The sequence below is a fragment of the Melanerpes formicivorus genome, unplaced genomic scaffold (assembly GCF_026170545.1).
Source record: "Melanerpes formicivorus ecotype bairdi unplaced genomic scaffold, bMelFor1.0.p_v2 SCAF_45, whole genome shotgun sequence".
Taxonomy (NCBI): Eukaryota; Metazoa; Chordata; class Aves; order Piciformes; family Picidae; genus Melanerpes; species Melanerpes formicivorus.
The window spans coordinates 26,346-46,038 of record NW_027142397.1 but is presented as its reverse complement, the minus strand read 5'-3'; the positions used below and the strand labels follow the sequence as shown (position 1 = coordinate 46,038).

The window sequence follows — 19,693 nt, the reverse complement described above, 5'->3', positions numbered from 1 at the left end:
CCCTCCAAGTTTCCTCCCACTCCCTCCCGGTCCCCTCCCAGTCCTTCCAAGTGCGCTTCCAGGTCCTCCAAGTCCCCTCCCACTTAGTTTCAGGCCCTTCCCAGTCCCTTCTCAGTTCCCTCCACTGCCCTCCCTGTCCCTTCCCACTGCCCTCCCTGTCCCTTCCCACTGCCCTCCCTGTCCCTTCCCACTGCCCTCCCTGTCCCTTCCCACTGCCCTCCCTGTCCCTTCCCACTGCCCTCCCTGTCCCTTCCCACTGCCCTCCCTGTCCCTACCTTGTCGTCCTCCATGTTGCTTCCTTGTTTCTTTCTTGTCACCTCCTTGTCGCCTCCGTGTTGCTTCCTTGTCCCTTCTTTGTCCCTTCCCAGTCCCCTCCCAGTCCACCCAGTTCCTCCCAGTCCCTTTCCAGTCCCTTCCCAGGCCCTCCAAGTTTCCTCCCACTCCATCCCAGCCCCTCCCATTCCTTCCTGGTCATTCACAGTGCCCTCCCAGGTCCTCCCAGTTCCCTCCAAGTCCCCTCCCAGTTAGTTCCAGGCCCTTGCCAGTCCCTTCTCAGGTCCCTCCCAATCCCCTCCCAGTCCCTTCCCACTGCCCTTCCTTGTGCATTCCCAGTTCCCTCCCAGTTTGTCCCAGGACCTACCCAGTCCCTTCTCAGTCCCTCCCAGGCCCTTTCCAGTTCCTTCCCAGGCCCTCCCATTCCCTCCCAGTTCCCTCCAAGTCCCCTCCCCCTTAGTTCCAGGCCCTTCCCAGTCCCTTCCCAGTTTGACCCAGTCCATCCCAGTCCACCCATTCCCTCCCATTCTCCCCCACTCCCTTCCCAGTCCCTTTCCAATACCCTCTCACTCCCCTCCCGCTCCCTTTCCATTAGCCTTCCAGTGCCCTCCCAGTCGCCTCCCAGTTTGTCCCACTCCCTTTCCTGGCCCTCCCAGTTTCCTACCAGTCCCTCCCATTCCCTCCCGGTCCCCTCCCTGTCCACCCAGTTCCTCCCAGGCCCCTCCCAGTCTCTTCCCATTCCCTTTCCAGTGGTCACCCAGTCTTTCCCAGTGCCCTCCCAGTGCCCTCCCATTTCACTCGGGTCCTCCCACTTCCCTCCAAGTCCGCTCCCAGTGTGTCCCAGTCCCTTCCCACTCCCCTCCCAGTCCCTTCCCACTCCCCTCCCTGTCCATTCCTTGTTACTTCCCAGTTCCCTTCCAGTCCCCTCCCAGTTTGTCCCAGTCCCCTCCCAGTCCACCCAGTTCCTCCCAGGCCCTTTCCCGTCCCTTCCCAGTCCCTCCCGTTCCCTCCCATTCCCTCTCAGGTCTTCCCAGTTCCCTTCCCAGTCCCCTCCCAGTTTGTCCCAGTCCCCTCCCAGTTCACCCATTTCCTCCCAGTCCCTTTCCAGTCCCTTCCCAGGCCCTCCAAGTTTCGTCCCACTCCCTCCCGGTCCCCTCCCAGTCCTTCCAAGTGCCCTCCCAGGTCCTCCAAGTCCCCTCCCACTTCGTTCCAGGCCCTCCCTAGTTTGTCCCTGTCCCTTCTCAGTACCCTCCTTGTGCTCCCACTCCCCTCCCAGTCCCTTCCTTGTCCCCTCCTTCTACCCTTCTTGTCCCTTCCATGTCCCTTCCTTTTCCCTTCCTTGTTCCATCCCAGTCCCCTCCAGTTTGTCCCAGGCCCTTTCCAGTCCCTTCCCAGGCACTCCCAGTTTCCTCCCACTCCCTCCCGGTGCCCTCCCAGTCCTTCCAAGTGCCCTCCCAGGTCCTCCAAGTCCCCTCCCACTTAGTTCCAGGCCCGTCCCATTCCCTTCTCAGTTCCCTCCCACTTCCTCTCACTCCCCTCCCTGTCCCTTCCTTTTCCCGTCCCTGTCCCTTCCCACTCCCCTCCCTGTCCCTTCCTGGGTCCTCCCAGTTCCCTCCAAGTCCCCTCCCAATTTGTCCCAGGCCCTTCCCAGTCCCTTCCTGTCCCTTCCCAGTCCCTTTGCACTGCCCTCCTTTTCCCTTCCCAGTTCCCTCCCAGTCCCCTCCCAGTTTGTGCCAATCTCTTCCCACTCCCCTTCCTTGTCCCTTCCCAGGCCCTCCCAGTTCCCTCCCACTCCATCCCAGTTCCACCCATTCCCTCCCAGTCCTTCCCAGTGCCCTCCCATTCCCTCCCAGTCCACTCCCAGTTCCCTCCAAGTCCCCTCCCAGTTTCTCCCAGGCTTTTTCCAGACCCTTCCCAGTACCCTCCCAGTCCCTTCCATTCCCTCCTGGTCCACCCTGTCCCTCAAACTCCCCGCACTGTCCCTTCTCAGTCCCTTCCAACTCTTTTCCCTGTCCCTTTTACATTCCCATCCCAGTGCCTAAGCAGTCCCCTCCCAGTCCCCCCCCCAGTCCCTTCCCAGTTTGTCCCAGTGCCCTCCCTGTCCCTTCCCAGTCCCTTCCTGTCCCTTCACTGTCACTTCCCAGTCCCTTCACAGTTCATCCACTTCCCAACCAGTCCCCTCCCAGTTTGTCCCAGTCCATTCCCATTCCCCTCATAGTTCCCTCCCCATCCTTCCCAGTTCCTCCCATTCCCTCTCAGTCCCCTCCCATTTCACTCAGGTCCTCCCAGTGCCATTGCCAGTCCCCTCCCAGTTTGTCCCGGTGCCCTCCCTGTTCCTTCCCACTCCCTTCACACTCCCTACCCATTCCATTCCCAGTCCCTTCCAACTTTTTTCCCTTCCCATTCCCTTCTTAGTTCCCTCCCATTTCCCTCCCACTGGCTCCCCACTCCCCTCCCAGTCATTTGCCACTCCCCTCCCAGTCCCGTCGCACTGCATTCCCAGTCCTTCCCAGTCTCTCCCAGTCCCATCCCAGTACACCCAGTTCCTCCCTGTCCTTTCCCACTCCCATCCCAGTCTCTTCTCAGTGCCCCCCCAGTCCAATCCAGCCCCTCCCAGTCCATCCCAGTTCCTCCATTCCATCCCAGTCCCTTCCATGTCCCCTACTAGTCCCTTCCTAGTTTTCCCCAGTCCTTCCCAATCCCCTCCCATTCAACCCATTTCCTCCCAATCCTTTCTCAGTCCCTTGCCAGTCCCTGCCAGTTCCTCCCCAGTCCCTCCCAGTCCTGCCCAGTGGCCCTCCCACTCCCCTCCCAGTCCTCTTCAAGTCCCTTCACAGTCCCCAACCAGTGCCTTCCCCATCCCTTTCCAGTTCCCTCCCAGTCATACATGCACTACCTGGCAAGAGCCCTGATGGACAATTGGAAGCAGTAGCATCCCCACTGGGAACACTGGGAGACAACTGGGAAACAACTGGGAGCACTGGGAGCATGACCCAGGAATTCCCAGTATCCCCCCTCAGCCCCCCATTTCCCTCCCACAGCCCTTTACAGCCTCCCAGTCCATTCCCACTATGTCCCCTCCCTGTCCCTCCAAGTCCCCTCCCACACTGTCCCACTCCCTTCCCAGTCCCCTCCCAGTCCCTCCCTGTTTATTCCTGTCCCTCCCAGTACCTCCCAATCCCTTCTAGTCCTATCCCAGTATGGGAGGAGACCAGTAGGGACCAGGAGGCACTGGGAGACATGCCTGGACCAGCTGGAGGCATTGCTGGAGCCCTGGGACACAACTGGAAGCAGCAGGAACCCAACTGGGAGCACTAGGGGTCCCTGGGAGGAACTGGGAGACAACTGGGAGAGCACTGGGAGTATCTCCCCATGACCCCCAGTGCCCCCCTGAGCCCCTCCAGACCGCCCCAAAGTCTTTCCACAGTCTCTGAGTTCTTCCCAGTGCCATGTAGAGCCCTTCCCAGTACCTCCCAGTTAACCCTTAGAATTTTCCCAATGTCCCCTTAGTCTCCCCCCCATAACCTTCCCCCCACCAGAGGTCTTCCACAGCCTCCCAGTACCTTCCAGTACTGTCCTGAACCCCTCCCAGTGCCTCCCAGTCCTTTCCCAGTCTGGGAGGAAGCTGGTAGGGGCTGAGAGGCACTGGGAGGGACTGGGAGCCATACCTGCAGCAGCTGGAGTCAGTTCTGGAGCCCTGGGAGACAACTGGAAGCAGCAGGAACCCAACTGGGAGCAACTGGGAGACAACTGGGAGAGCAGGGGGAGCACTGTGAGTATCTCCTCATAACCCCAAGTGCCCCCCTCAGCCCCTCCACACTGCCCCAGAGTCTTTCCACAGTCTCTGAGTTCTTCCCAGTGCCATTCAGAGCCCTTCCCAGTACCTCCCAGTTAACCCTTAGAATTTTCCCAGTGCCTCCTCACTCCCCCCCAGTAACCCTCCCCCCCAGAGTCCTTCCACAGCCTCCCAGTACCTCCCAGTACTGTCCTGAGCCCCTCCCAGCCCTTTGCCACTCCCTTACCGCTCCCTTTCCAGCCTGGTTCCTCTCCAGCTAGTCTGACCCCAGCCTGTAGCAATGCCTGGGGTTGTTGTGGTAATGTGTAGAACCTGGCACTTGCATGTGTTCAATATCACGCCCTTGGACTCTGCCTGAAGGAAAACAGAAAGTATGTATGGAAGGTTTCAGGACAGGAAAGAACAACAGGCTGCTGATGACGGAAGAACGGTCTGATGATAAAGAAGAGCTGACTGCAGTAAACAGCCTGAAGTGCGAGACAGAAGGACGCTCGCCTCCGTGCTGGAGAAGCTCAACCTGCTATGGGATGAAGATAATAATGGAGAGCTGCATATCAAAGGAGAAAACTCAATTAGCAGCAGTGGTGCAAGAATGCCAAGGAATTGCTTAGCCTGCTTGATTTTTCCCACATACACTGCTTGTTCTGTACCACTAAACAATTCCTGCTTCACCAACCAGGGAGTCCGTGCATGCTTTCCAAACTCTGCCCATCTGTCCAGCCTGTCAGGGTCTGGAGCTGCGCGAGGCTTTGGGGGCTGGCCGCGGCGGCGGCGGCCGGCGGGGCAGCGCGGGGCTTTGGGGGGGTGGCGGCTGCTGCCTCAACTGTACCCAGAGATACCTGTAACTCTGTGCTTCTAGTGCATGCAATAATGACGGAAGTGTGGAGCTGTAAGTGATAACAGAATTGGCCCTTTATCTCTTTTTCTTTTCTAGTACACCCAGTGTTTCCCCACTCCTGTTAGGAGTCTTGTCTGCAGGACTCTTGCTGTTCTACACATGTGGGGTGTGTGTGTATGTCTACATCAGGAGCAGTCTATACGTTGTGCTTTGGAGAACAAGACCACAAGTAAGTCTGCTTTGTGTTGCACTCATGAGGAATGAGCTGCCCTGGGAGGTGATGGAGTCACCATCACTGCAAGTGTTTAAAGTAAGACTGGATGAGGCACTGAGTACCATGGTTTGGTTGACTAGATGGTGGTGGGTGATAGGTTGGACTCAGTGTTCTGGAAGGTCTTTTCCAACCTGGTTAAGTCTGTATTCTATTCTGCTTTCCCGATTGCTCCCAGCATGGCCCCTGTGTTCTCCCTCTTCTTCCCAGTAACTCCAAAATCCTTTTCTAGTGCTCCCAGTGCCTTCCCAAGTCTCCCAGTGGGGCCCCAGATCTTCCCTCAGTGGGGAAGTGCTCTCTCAGCATGCCAAACTCTCTTCTTGGTGCTCCAAGTACCACCAGATGCTGACTGTGTGTTTTGGGACAGCATCAGTTCACAGCTCTGTGAGTTAAATGAACGCTGAAGGGAGAACAAAGGATTTTGTGGTATTTTTATTGAATGCATGCTAACCTCCTCACAGCTTTACAATGTGAGTAACTGAGATCTGTTCTTTGCTTTTTGCTTTATTCTTTTCAGATTGACTCTTTGCTTTCCACTTCATTAACCGCGAGCAAGCAAGACGTGCAGCAGCGACACGGTCGGCACAAGGGCTACGGCTGCTGCGACGGTACAGCCTCGCCCTGCCAGCCTAGCAGGGGATCTCCTGCTTGGTTTGTGTGGGCTCCAGGTAGGGTTTGATCTGTCAGTCAGGAAGGAAAGGCTGAAAAAGAAACTGCTCAGTCCACGCTTTTACCGAGGAGCTGAAACTTCTTCCAGTGTAGACTCCAACCGAGCAGGTAGGTAAGCAAGCAGAAGTCCTCTGATGGGTATAATGGGAGTGGCAAAGAGACTTCCCTTGTTTCCAGTGTGGACAACCTCTTGTTTGTCCCCTGACCCCAGGAGCTTCTCACAGGGGCTGTGTTCCTCACTAACAGCAAGGCTGCGCTCGGCCCCTGGGGATGCTGCAACCGTAGCAGAGAAGTTGTGCTCCTGGCAGTTCTCTCTCCACCTGGATCAGGATGAAGGTGCAGGCCATTGCTCTGCAGCTAGGCACCGCTGGGAGCTGCAGCTGGTGCCCAGATCAAAGACAGCTTTGTCTCTAAGGCCAGTGCTTCTCTGCAGAGAAACCAAGATTTCTCTGTAGGTGTTGCCCAGGGTTCCTCATCTGCTCAGAATGCCCAGCTCCAGTGCCAGGCTGATGTCCCCTCACAGCCGTCACTCTGTCGGTGCTTGCCTAGAAGTGCCGGAAATCTTCCTGGAACTATTGGAGAAAAGGAAGCTTTGTCTGTCTCTGTTTGCAGTGCCCTGAGAAGGACTTGTACCGACACAGGCTCAGAAAGCTGAAACAAAACAATGAGAGCAACAGATGGAAGAGATGGGTTGATTGCCAGCAAGAAATGCACCAACTGCAAGGTGACTATGGGGTAGTAAATCCCAGAAGGTGTGACATGCTTGGAGATGCAGACCTGCACAGCAGCTGTCACAGAGAAGAGAAGCACAGCAAAAACTCAGCTGTGTGCTGAAGGTGCAAATCCCACTGAGAAGGGCATCCGTGGGTTGGGGTGATAAAAAGCGGGGCAGCCCCTCAGCTGTCTCTCTTTCCTTCCATGATACCACATGGGGGTGGGTGCTGATGCAGGAGAGGAGCAGGTGAGTGAGGGGCGGGGGATGCTGCCCAAAAAAGCTGCCTGAATGCTCTCAGAGGGGATGAAAACCCATGAAAAAAATGTTAGTGTGAGGTATTCCAGCAGAGAAAAAGCTGTGCTCTTAATCGAGAGATTGCAGAACAGTAGTAATGTGGATGCAAAAAGGCTTTGAAATGACTCTTATTTGCAAACTAAAAAACCCCACAAGACACACAAAAGAAACATCACTGGTTTTATTTTTAGTTTCTTAATTTGAATGGGAAGTCAAGGGGAATATAGAGGCATGTGGGGACCAATGGAAGGTCTCCTGTGGGTATTTTAGTCGGATGGTTAGGGTTAATTGTGGTGGTGAGGGGAAAGCTTTGCAGTAGTGGCCTTTGTGGCGGGGGTCCAAATAACCCTAAATATCCAACTAATCCTTTGGGAGACTCTCCAGAGGCCCTCCTGATCCCTCTATGTGCCCCCAAATTCCCCTTTGATACCCCCAGGTGCACCTTAGGTGCCAACCGATCCCCTTAAGAGGGGTGGCAACACTGACCAGTTAGGGGCTTCTCTTGCCCCTGTGTGTGGGGAGCATCTGAGTGCGGCCCTCTTTGAAGGTTTTTCCATTTGTATTGAAAACTAAGAAACAAAAAGAAAAAAAACCCAAAGAAACAAAGAAGTGCAACCCCCCCTCCCGTGACAGACAAAAAGGAAGGTCTACTGTTTTTATGTGATACACATGTTATATGTATGCTTTGAAACCCTGTTTTGCTGTCCCTAGAATTTGCTTTTACATTCCAGAAGCTCTCCTGTTTAAGTGGATGTAGAAGAATAGTATGATGTGGGAAGGTGTTTTGGGATAGCTTTGGAAGACTATGGGGAAGATTTGCCTTTGCTCGAGTCAGAGAAAGCTATGTTTTGCCTTTGACTCTGAGAGTAATGTAAACACTTTGGAACCGAAGGAGAGAAACTGGGCAGAGTTTGGTTGGACGTGTTAAAATAGTTTTGTTGTTATGACCTATTGTATGCCTTAATTACACGTATGCCAGCAGAAAATGCCCAATTGAGATGTGCCACATGTGCCTTCTGATTAGACTATATAACTTTGCCGTATAATGTAATAAATGTCTTCAGCTGCTTACATCTGGCCCAGAAAGCACTGCTCGAAGTAAGTAAAACATCTATACTACAGTGTTAATTCTTAAGAAGGGAGGCTTTGAAATGGGGTACGTGGGGTTCTCAAATATATAAATGTGCAGTATGTATCTATAATATGCAAAGAGTGGCTTTTTAAAACGTATCGATTTTGTTGTCGATTGTTTTTTATGTGAACGGAAAACCCTCTGAACAGAGGCTGGCTGAGCCTGATAAGAAAAATTAACCTTTTTGTATAAAATAAGAATTAACATGGGAAAAGATTAACCTTTTATATGAAATAAGAATAGTAAACTGTGAGCATCAAAGGAGCAAAATAACAACAAGGGATAGTTAAGTGACTGATTTTAAAAAAAAGATGAAAAACATACGCAGTAACCCACAGAAAACACAAAAAAAGGCAATAGATTTCTGGCACTGAAACACTACCACTTCCTGTATTATAGAAATAACCTGAGCATGTGAAGTTGTTTGGCACATGGCTTCAGGAGAGATCCCACGTCTGTCCAGCACTGTAATAAAGCATGTAAAACTCCAACTTATTTGAGTTGTGGAGTTTGTCTTTTTCCACAGATCATTTTCTTGCCACCGCAGCGGGACCTGCCGAGGAACGGGATCTCTCCGGGTGCCCCCTCCGAGGCTTCTCGGGCAGAGCTCCTTAAACTCTCTCAGGTCAGCGCAGGAACGGACAAGGGCCACCAGGCAGAAAAACGTATGCTTTGAAGGGAAAGGGGCAATGCTTAAGCTGTAACGGGACCCCTTACACGGGAGAGGCAAATTGCTGTCCGAGGTAAAAGAGCTCTTGGGTCGGAACCAGGGAGTTCCAAAAGTAGTATAAGCATTGTTTCTGTTATTCTTTTATTACAGGTACTGCTTAACTTGAAGTATTACAGATGTTAAGCGTATGGGGTCGGCAGATCCTCTAAGAACTTAAAGTATTGTAGACATTGTCCGTGGGGAAGCAGGGATAGTTCCCTAAGGAACTTAATGTTAGAAACCTTGTTTAGAGCGTGTGGCTGAGTGTGCACGATCGAGACACAGAAGGAAAAAAAAAACAAAAAACTATGAAGCGAGAGGGAGTCTCAATCCATCCAACTCCATAGCTCTCCTGTTCAAGTAGATGTAGAAGAATAGTATTAATTTGTATGAAAGGAGGCTTTGAAATGAGCTACATGGGGTTCTGAAATATATAAGTATACAGTGTGCTTCCGTAATACAGAGTGGATTTTCTTTTGTGTGTATAATAGGGCTTTTTGCTTATTTTGTATGCTGAAAAGGTGGTACCGTGTTGCATTATACAAAATGGAAGCTGGGGCCAAGCATATGGGAACAGGGGGATCCCCTGAGAACTTAAGGTATCGTAGTGTTATCTGCGTGGAACCAGGGGAAGTTCCTAAAAGACCTTAAAATGTTAGAAATGTAGTTTGTGTGGAGCGTGCAGCTGAGCGTGGGCACGGTTGAGATGTAGAAAAAAATCTCCAAAGCGAGTTGGAGTCCTGACCTGCAGTTCTGTGATAAGCATGGCCAGAGACACACGAAGTGAAAATTTTAAATGTGAGCGTGGCCAGTAATTGTATGTTTAGGACCTTTCAGCAAAGCGAGAGCATTTTCTTTCCCTGAAAGGATGGTGGCTCTGCAAGCCTGGCTACTTCAGACTGAGCCCAGTGGGACTCAGCTCCCCTCGGTGGTGCCCGGCTCTGCTGAGGATGGCTCTTTGCTCAGCTTTTTTCTGGCTTCCTTGGGCTCTCCTCCAGGTAAGTGTCAACCTCCTCTGCTCTCTGGGGCTCTTCTGTATCAGCCTGGAACATTTGAAATGCCTGCATGTTCTTGGAGGGGATAAAAACCCCTAAGCGGCCAGCTAACCCTGACCCTCCTCCAACTCCATAGCTGTCCTGTTTAACGAGGTGTAGAAATACAGAATTAGTCTCAAAAGAGGCTTTGAAATGAGCTACATGGGGTTCTGTGTTACGTAAACTTGCAGTGTATATCTATAATACACAAAGAATGGATTTTCCTTTGTGTGTGTTCTAGGATTTTTAAATATTCATTGGCTTGGTTGTTTGTGGGTTTTTTTTGTTTGTGTGTGGTGTTGGGTTTTTTTGTTGTTTTTTTTTTTTTTTTTTTTTTTTTTTTTTTTAATTTGAATGAAAAACCTTCTGAACAGAGGCCGGCTGAGGCGCTTCCCATGCACAGCAGCATGAGATAGCCCCCTAACTGGTCAGTGTTGCCACCTCTCCTAAGGGGGTCTGTGTGCATCTGTGGTGGGTGTGGGGCTACCCAAAGGGAATTTAGGGGCGTGTGGATGCCAATGGAGGGTCTCCAGTGGGTATTCTAGTGGGATGGTTAGGGCTAGTTGTGGTTGGCTGGCGGCAAGCGCCGTAGTAGTCGTTGTTGTTCTGGTGTTTGTCGTGGTTGTGGTTGGCTGGTGGCAGGCGCTGTAGTAGTTGCTGTTTTTCTGGCGGTTGTCGTGGTTGTGGTTGGCTGGCGGCAGGCACCATTGCGGTGGTTGTGGTTGGCTGGTGGCAGGTGCCATAGTATTTGTTGTTGTTGTGGTGGTTGTCGTGGTTGTGGTTGGCTGGTGGCAGGCACCGTAGTAGTAGTAGCTGTTCTGGTTGTTGTGGTTGGCTGTCAGCAAGTAACCCTAAAGGTCCGACTAAAAGATTCTCTTGGAGCCTTCTGGAGGCTCCCCACATCCCTCCATATGGCCCCAAATTCTCCAGTGATACCCTCAGACCCACCTCAGTTGCCATCAGAACCCCTTAAAAGGCGTGTTAACAGCCCACTTAGGGGCCTCTGTTGCCCTTGTGTATGGGGGAAGGAGTTTTGCTAAGCTCTGTTCAGAGGGCTTTCCATTCAAATTAAAAACAAAGAACAAATAATTCCACAACAAATAAAACAAGAAATAATAAAGACAGATGTCCCTTGATACACACAAAGGAAGGTCCCCTGTTTTTAATTGATACACCTTTTGTAGGTATGTTCTCAACATTTGTTTTGCTCTACTTTAGAATTTGCTTCTGCATTCCAGAAGCATTTGCATCTAATAGAGGAGGTCCAGTGGGGATGACTTCAAAACCTTTTCAAATAGCAATTAATACCATTATTGTCTATCAATATAAAGGGGAGAGATTTTCAGTTCGATTTTTAGTCTTGGGGTGAGTTGCCTCAGCGCTCTGAGAGACGCGAGAGGCGGCTCGGCTCCCCTCGGCAGAAAAGAGGAATAAGGGTAAAGCGTGTGGGATCGGGGGATCCCGTAACAACGTAATGTATTGTAGGATTGTCTGTGGGGAAGCAGGGGAAGTTGCTAAAAGAACCTAAAAGTGAAACTTGTGAATGGGAGCGTGGCCACTATTTGTGTGTTTAGGACCGGTCATTGTTGTTTTATTTGGTTTTGGTGTGCGTTTGGAGGGGAAAAGGGTTTCTATTTAAAAACTAAGAAACAGACGACATGCGGCGGCTCAGGTGTGGGATGTCACGAGATGAAACGATAACCTGAAATGAAAGGGTGTGGGGCTCTCTGAAATGAAAAGAGGTGCAATGGTGCAATGGTGACCTGAAATGAAACGGCGTGGGGCTCTCTGAAATGAAAAGAGGTGAAATGCTGCAATGCTGACGTGAAATGAAACGATGTGGGGCTCTCTGAAATGAAAAGAGGTGAAATGGTGCAATGCTGATCTCAAATGAAATGGTGTGGGGCCCTCAAATGAAAAGAGGTGAAATGCTGCAACGGTGACCTGAAATGAAATGGTGTGGGGCTCTGTGAAATGAAATGCTGCAATGCTGAAGTGAAATGAAATGGTGTGGGGCTCTGTGAAATGAAATGATGAAGCGCTGCAATGCTGATGTGAAATGAAATGGTGTGGGGCTCTGTGAAATGAAATGATGAAACGATGTCCTGAAATGAAACGGTGGCTTTCTGAAATGAAATGCTGCAATGCTGACCTGAAAGGAAACGGTGTGGGGCTCTCTGAAATGAAAAGAGGTGAAATGGTGCAATGGTGACCTGAAATGAAATGGTGTGGGGCTCTCTGAAATGATGAAGCGCTGCAGTGCTGATGTGAAATGAAATGATGTGGGGCTCTGTGAAATGAAATGATGAAACGATGTCCTGAAATGAAACGGCTGGCTTTCTGAAATGAAATGCTGCAATGCTGTCCTGAAATGAAATGGTGTGGGGCTCTCTGAACTGAAAAGAGGTGAAATGCTGCAATGGTGACCTGAAGTGAAATGGTGTGGGGCCCTGTGAAATGAAATGATGAAACGATGACCTGAAATGAAACGGTGGGCTCTCTGAAATGAAATGGTGCAATGCTGACCTGAATGAAATGGTGTGGGGCTCTCTGAAATGATGAACCGCTCCAATGCTGAAGTGAAATGAAATGGTGTGGGGCTCTCTGCAATGATGAAGCGCTGCAATGCTGACGTGAAATGAAATGGTGTGGGGCTCTCTGAATTGAAATGCTGCAATGCTGAAGTGAAATGAAATGGTGTGGGGCTCTCTGAAATGAAATGCTGAAATACTGCAATGCTGACCTGAAATGAAAGGGTGTGGGGCTCTCTGAAATGATGAAGCACTGCAATGCTGATGTGAAATGAAATGGTGTGGGGCTCTCTGAAATGATGAAGCACTGCAATGCTGATGTGAAATGAAATGGTGCGGGGCTCTGTGAAATGAAGTGGTGCGGGGCTCTCTGAAATGAAATGATGACCTGAAATGAAATGGTGTGGGGCTCTCTGAAATGATGAAGCGCTGCAATGCTGACGTGAAATGAAATGGTGCGGGGTTCTGTGAAATGAAATGCTGCAATACTGACCTGAAATGAAATGGTGTGGGGCTCTGTGAAATGAAATGCTGCAATGATGACCTGAAATGAAAGGGTGTGGGGCTCTGTGAAATGAAATGCTGAAATACTGCAATGCTGACCTGAAATGAAAGGGTGTGGGGCTCTGTGAAATGAAATGCTGCAATGCTGACCTGAAATGAAAGGGTGTGGGGCTCTGTGAAATGAAATGCTGAAATACTGCAATGCTGACCTGAAATGAAAGGGTGTGGGGCGCTCTGAACTGAAAAGAGGTGAAATGCTGCAATCATGACCTGAAATGAAACGGTGTGGGGCTCTCTGAAATGAAATGCTGCAATGCTGACCTGAAATGAAATGGTGTGGGGCTCTCTGAAATGAAATGCTCCAATGCTGACGTGAAATGAAATGGTGCGGGGCTTTCTGAAACGAAATGATGTCCTGAAATGAAATGGTGGGCTGTCTGAAATGAAATGACCTGAAATGAAATGGTGTGGGGCTCTCTGAAATGAAATGCTGCAATGCTGACCTGAAATGAAATGGTGTGGGGCGCTCTGAAATGAAATGCTGCAATGCTGACCTGAAGTGAAATGGTGTGGGGCTCTCTGAAATGAAAAGAGGTGAAATGCTGCAATGCTGACCTGAAGTGAAATGGTGTGGGGCTCTCTGAAATGAAATGCTACTGTGCTGACCTGAAATGAAATGGCGTGGGGCTCTCTGAATTGAAATGCTGAAATGCTGCAATGGTGACCTGAAATGAAAGGGTGTGGGGCTCTCCGAATTGAAATGCTGAAACGCTGCAATGGTGTGGGGTTCTCTGAAATGAAGAGGTGAGATGTTGAAATGGTGAACTGGAATGCAATGTTGAGTGTGGGCACAATGGAGACGTAGAGAAAAATCTACTAACTGAGTTGGAGTCACGATCTGTGGTTCCATGTCTCTGTGACAGCATGGCCAGAGACACATGAAAATTGTAAATGGGTGTGTGGCCAGTAATTGTATGCCTAGGACCAGTCAGCAAAGTGAGAGAGCCTAAAAGGATGGTGGCTCTGTCAGGCTGGGCTACTTCAGACCTTGCTCTGTGGGGCTCAGCTCACCACGGTGGTTCCCGGCTCTGCTGAGGTCAGCTCTTTGCTCAGATTTTTCCTGGTTTCTTTGGACTCCCTTCCAGGTAAGTGCCAGCCTCTGCTGCTCTCAGCTTGTTGGAAATGCTTTCATGTTCTTGGAGGGGATTAAAATCCCTAGGAGGCCAGCTAACCCTATCACCCACCCCCTCCAACTTCATAGATCTCCTGTTCAACTGGGTGTAGAAGCGCAGTATTAATTTGTCTGAAAAGAGGCTGGGCTCGGCTGGGCTCGGCTCGGCTCGGCTCCTCGGCTGGGCTCGGCTCCTCGGCTGGGCTCGGCTCCTCGGCTGGGCTCGGCTCCTCGGCTCGGCTCCTCGGCTCCTCGGCTCGGCTCCTCGGCTCCTCGGCTCGGCTCCTCGGCTCCTCGGCTCGGCTCCTCGGCGCCATCTAAGATGCCATCAGAACCCCTTGAAAGGTATTGCGGCAGCCCAGTTAGGGGCTTCTCCTGCCTTCGTGCATGGGGAAGCAGCTTTGCTGGGCTCTGTTCAGAGGGCTTTGCGTTCAAAATAAAAACAAAAGAGCAAGTAAGTCCACGACAAATTAAAAAAAAAAAAAGATGACAAATGCCTTCCTGATTACACACAAGGGAAGGTCCCTGGTTTTTAATTCATACACCTTTTATAGGTATGTCTGCAATATCCGTTTTGTTCTACTTAGAATGTGCTTCTAAAACTTAGAAGTTTTTGCATCTAATGGAAGAGATCCAGTGGGGGTGATTTCAAAGCCTTTTGTCATCGCAATTAATACCATTCTTGACTATCTATAAAGGGAGGGCTTTTTTTTTTTCACTTTGATTTTTTGTCTTAGGGGGCAGCATGTCTCGGTTCCCTGTGGCGGCTCATGCGGTGCGCTCTGTGAAACAATGGTGCGCTCTGTGAAACAATGGTGCGCTCTGTGAAACAATGGTGCGCTCTGTGAAATGGATCCCTTGAGATCTTAATGAATTGTAGGATGGTTTGTGTGGAATCAGGGGAAGTTCCTCACAGTACTTTAAATGTTTGACACTGATGTTATGAGCGTGCGGGGAGCGTGTGCAAGACTGAGACGTAGAAAATAGCTACGAAGCGAGCGGGAGTCCCGATCTGCGGTTCCACGTCTTCGTGAGGAGCGTGGCCAGAGACAGACGAAGCGAAAGTTGTCAACGGGCGTGTGGCTAATAATTGTATGTGTAGGACCGGTCAGTAAAGAGAGACATTTTTCTTTCCCTAGAAGGATGGTGGCTCCATCAAGCCTGGCTACTTTAGACTGGGCTCGGTGGGGCTCAGCTCCTCTTGGTGGTGCCAGGCTCTGCCAAGGTTGGCTCTTTGCTCAGCTTTTTTGATGTCCTTGGGTTCCCCTCCAGGTAAGTCCATGCCTCTGCTGCTCTCTGGGGTTCTTCTGTATCAACCTGGAATGTTTGAAATGCCTGCATGGTCTTGGAGGGGATTAAGACCCCTAGGAGGCCCGCTCACCCTGACCCCTCTCCTCCAACTCCCTAGCTCTCTTGTTTAATGAGGTGTAGAAGTGTGGTATTCATGTGTCTGAAAAGAGGCTTTGAAATGAGCTACACGGGGTTCTGGAATACGTAAGCTTGCAGCGCGTCCGTGTCATACACAAGGAGTGCTTTTTCCTTTGCGTGTGTTGTAGGGTTATTAAATATTTACTGATTTGGGCGTGTCTGTTTTTCTTTCTTTTATTAGAATGGAAAGCCTTCCGAACAGAAGCTGTCTGAGCTCCTTCCCATGCACAGCGGTAACAAACTGTGTTGCTGCCGAACTCTGTAAACTCACTGTGCTGCTGCCGAACTCTGTAAACTCACTGTGCTGCTGCCAAACTCTGTAAACAAACAAACTGTGCTGCTGCCAAACTCTGTAAACAAACAAACTGTGCTGCTGCCGAACTCTGTAAACAAACAAACTGTGCTGTTGCCGAACTCTCTAAACAAACAAACTGTGCTGTTGCTGAACTCTCTAAACAAACAAACTGCGGCTGCTGAACTCTGTAAACTATCAAACTGTGCGGCTGCTGAACTCTGTAAACTATCAAACTGCGCGGCTGCTGAACTCTGTAAACTATCAAACTGCGCGGCTGCTGAACTCTGTAAACTCACTGTGCTGCTGCCGAACTCTGTAAACTCACTGTGCTGCTGCTGAACTCTGTAAACAAACAAACTGTGCTGCTGCTGAACTCTGTAAACAAACAAACTGTGCTGCTGCCGAACTCTCTAAACAAACAAACTGTGCTGTTGCTGAACCCTCTAAACAAACAAACTGCGGTTGCTGAACTCTGTAAACTATCAAACTGTGCGGCTGCTGAACTCTGTGTCCCTTAGGGATGTAATGAATTGTAGGATGGCTTGTGTGGAGGCAGGGGAGGTTCCTCCTATGTTTGACACCCTGTTGATGTTTGAGTGTGTGGGTGAGAGCGGGCACGGCAGAGACGTAGGAAATACCTACGAAGCGAGTGGGAGTCCCGATCTGCGGTTCCACGTCTTCGCGAGGAGCGTGGCCAGAGACGGACGAAGCGAAAGTTGTGAACGGGTGTGTGGCTAGTAATTGTATGTGTAGGACTGGTCAGTAAAGAGAGAGCATTTTCTTTCCCTAGAAGGATGTCGGCTCCGTCAAGCCCGGCTACTTTAGACTGGGCTCGGCCGGGCTCAGTTCCCCTCGGCGGCTCCGTTGAGGTCGGCTCTCTGCTCGGCTTTTTGGATGTCCTTGGGTTCCCCTCCAGGTAAGTCCAAGCCTCTTCTGCTCTCTGGGGTTCTTCTGTATCAACCTAGAAGGTTTGAAACGCCTGTATGTTCTTGGAGGGGATTATGACCCCTAGTAGGCCAGCTAACCCTGACCCCTCTCCTCCAACTCCACGGCCCTCTTGTTTAAGAGGTGTGGAAGTGTGGTATTCATCTGCCCGAAAAGGGGCTTCGAAACGAGCTCCACGGGGTTGCGGAATATGTAAGCTTGCAGCGTGTCTGTCTAATATGCAAGGAACGCTTTTTCCTTTGCGTGTGTTGTAGGGTTATTAAGTATTCACTGACTTGGGCGTGTCTGGTTTTCTGTCTTTTATTAGAATGGAAAGCCTTCTGAACAGAAGCTGGCTAAGCTCCTTCCCACGCTCAGCGGTAACAAACCGTGTTGCCGCCGAACTCTGTAAACTGAAAGCGTTGCCGCTGAACTCTGTAAGCGGACTGTGCTGCCGCCGAACTCTGTAAGTCTACTGTGTTGCCTCCGAACTCTGTAAACTGAAAACATTGCCGCTGAACTCTGTAAGCGGACTGTGCTGCCACCGAACTCTGTAAGTCTACTGTGTTGCCGCTGAACTCTGTAAGCTGAAAGTGTTGCTGCCGAACTCTGTAAGTGGATAGTGTTGCTGTTGAACTCTGTAAGCGGACTGTGTTGCCGCCAAACTCTGTAAGTGGACTGTGTGGCGGTTGAACTCTGTAAACTGACAGTGTCGCCGCTGAACTCTGTAAACAAACTGTGTTGCCGTTGTACTCTGTAAAGTGAAAGTGTTGCCGCTGAACTCTGTAAACGGTCTGTGTTGCTGCTGAAACCTGTAAACTCAGGGTGTTGCTGTTGAACCCTGTGAACTGACACTGTTGCGGCTGAACCTTGTAAACTGACAGTGTTGGTCCTAAACCCTGTGTCCCTTAGGGATGTAATGAATTGTAGGATGGCTTGTGTGGAGGCAGGGGAGGTTCCTCCTATGTTTGACACCCTGTTGATGCTTTGAGCATGCGAGTGAGAGTGGGCATGACTGAGACGTAGAAAATAGCTACGAAGCGAGCGGGAGTCCCGATCTGTGGTTCCACGTCTTCGCGAGGAGCGTGGCCAGAGACGGACGAAGCGAAAGTTGTCAACGGGCGTGTGGCTAGTAACTGTATGTGTAGGACCGGTCAGTAAAGAGAGACAATTTTCTTTCCCTAGAAGGATGGTGGCTCCGTCCAGCCTAGCTACGTTAGACCGGGCTCGGTGGGGCTTGGTGGTGCCAGGCTCTGCCAAGGTTGGCTCTTTGCTCAGCTTTTTTGATGTCCTTGGGTTCCCCTCCAGGTAAGTCCATGCCTCTGCTGCTCTCTGGGGTTCTTCTGTATCAACCTGGAATGTTTGAAATGCCTGCATGGTCTTGGAGGGGATTAAGACCCCTAGGAGGCCAGCTCACCCTGACCCCTCCCCTCCAACTCCCTAGCTCTCTTGTTTAACGAGGTGTAGAAGTGTGGTATTCATGTGTCTGAAAAGAGGCTTTGAAATAAGCTACACGGGGTTCTGGAATACGTAAGCTTGCAGCGCGTCCGTGTCATACACAAGGAGTGCTTTTTCCTTTGCGTGTGTTGTAGGGTTATTAAATATTTACTGATTTGGGCGTGTCTGTTTTTCTTTCTTTTATTAGAATGGAAAGCCTTCCGAACAGAAGCTGTCTGAGCTCCTTCCCATGCACAGCGGTAACAAACTGCGTTGCTGCCGAATGCTGTAAACTCACTGTGGGGCTGCCGAACGCTGTAAGCTAACAAACTGTGGGGCTGCTGAACGCTGTAAGCTAACAAACTGCGGGGCTGCCGAACTCTGTGTCCCTTAGGGATGTAATGAATTGTAGGATGGCTTGTGTGGAGGCAGGGGAGGTTCCTCCTATGTTTGACACCCTGTTGATGTTTGAGCGTGTGGGTGAGAGCAGGCACGGCAGAGACATAGAAAGTAGCTACGAAGCGAGCGGGAGTCCCGATCTGCGGTTCCACGTCTTCGCGAGGAGCGTGGCCAGGGACGGACGAAGCGAAAGTTGTCAATGGGAGTGTGTGCAAGACTTAGACGTAGAAAATAGCTACGAAGTGAGCGGGAGTCCCGATCTGCAGTTCCACGTCTTCGCGAGGAGCGTGGCCAGAGACGGACGAAGCGAAAGTTGTGAATGGGTGTGTGGCTAGTAATTGTATGTGTAGGACTGGTCAGTAAAGAGAGAGCATTTTCTTTCCCTAGAAGGATGTCGGCTCCATCAAGCCCGGCTACTTTAGACTGGGCTCGGCCGGGCTCAGCTCCCCTCGGCGGCTCCGTTGAGGTCGGCTCTCTGCTCGGCTTTTTGGATGTCCTTGGGTTCCCCTCCAGGCAAGTCCAAGCCTCTTCTGCTCTCTGGGGTTCTTCTGTATCAACCTAGAAGGTTTGAAATGCCTGTATGTTCTTGGAGGGGATTATGACCCCTAGTAGGCCAGCTAACCCTGACCCCTCTCCTCCAACTCCACGGCCCTCTTGTTTAAGAGGTGTGGAAGTGTGGTATTCATCTGCCCGAAAAGGGGCTTCGAAACGAGCTCCACGGGGTTGCGGAATACGTAAGCTTGCAGCGTGTCTGTCTAATATGCAAGGAACGCTTTTTCCTTTGTGTGCATTGTAGGGTTTTTAAGTATTCACTGACTTGGGCGTGTCTGGTTTTCTGTCTTTTATTAGAATGGAAAGCCTTCTGAACAGAGGCTGGCTAAGTTCCTTCCCACGCTCAGCGGTAACAAACCGTGTTGCCGCCGAACTCTGTAAACTGAAAGCGTTGCCGCTGAACTCTGTAAGCGGACTGTGTTGCCGCCAAACTCTGTAAGTCTACTGTGTTGCCTCCGAACTCTGTAAACTGAAAACGTTGCCGCTGAACTCTGTAAGCGGACTGTGCTGCCGCCGAACTCTGTAAGCTGAAAGTGTTGCTGCCGAACCCTGTAAGCGGACAGTGTTGCTGTTGAACCCTGTAAGCGGACTGTGTTGCCGCCAAACTCTGTAAGTGGACTGTGTGGCGGTTGAACTCTGTAAACTGACAGTGTCGCCGCTGAACTCTGTAAACTGACAGTGTCGCCGCTCAACTGTGTAAACTGACAGTGTTGCCGCTCAA

At 50.8% G+C, this 19,693-nt stretch overlaps 1 long non-coding RNA gene across 1 annotated transcript; it reads left to right on the top strand.

The window, feature by feature from the left end:
- The first annotated feature begins 3,954 nt into the window (after window positions 1–3,954).
- LOC137451479 (uncharacterized) lies at window positions 3,955–4,744 on the top strand. The gene is made up of 2 exons (XR_010989847.1): window positions 3,955–4,045; window positions 4,454–4,744. It is a non-coding gene; the product is annotated as an uncharacterized lncRNA (long non-coding RNA).
- The last annotated feature ends 14,949 nt before the right edge of the window (window positions 4,745–19,693 follow it).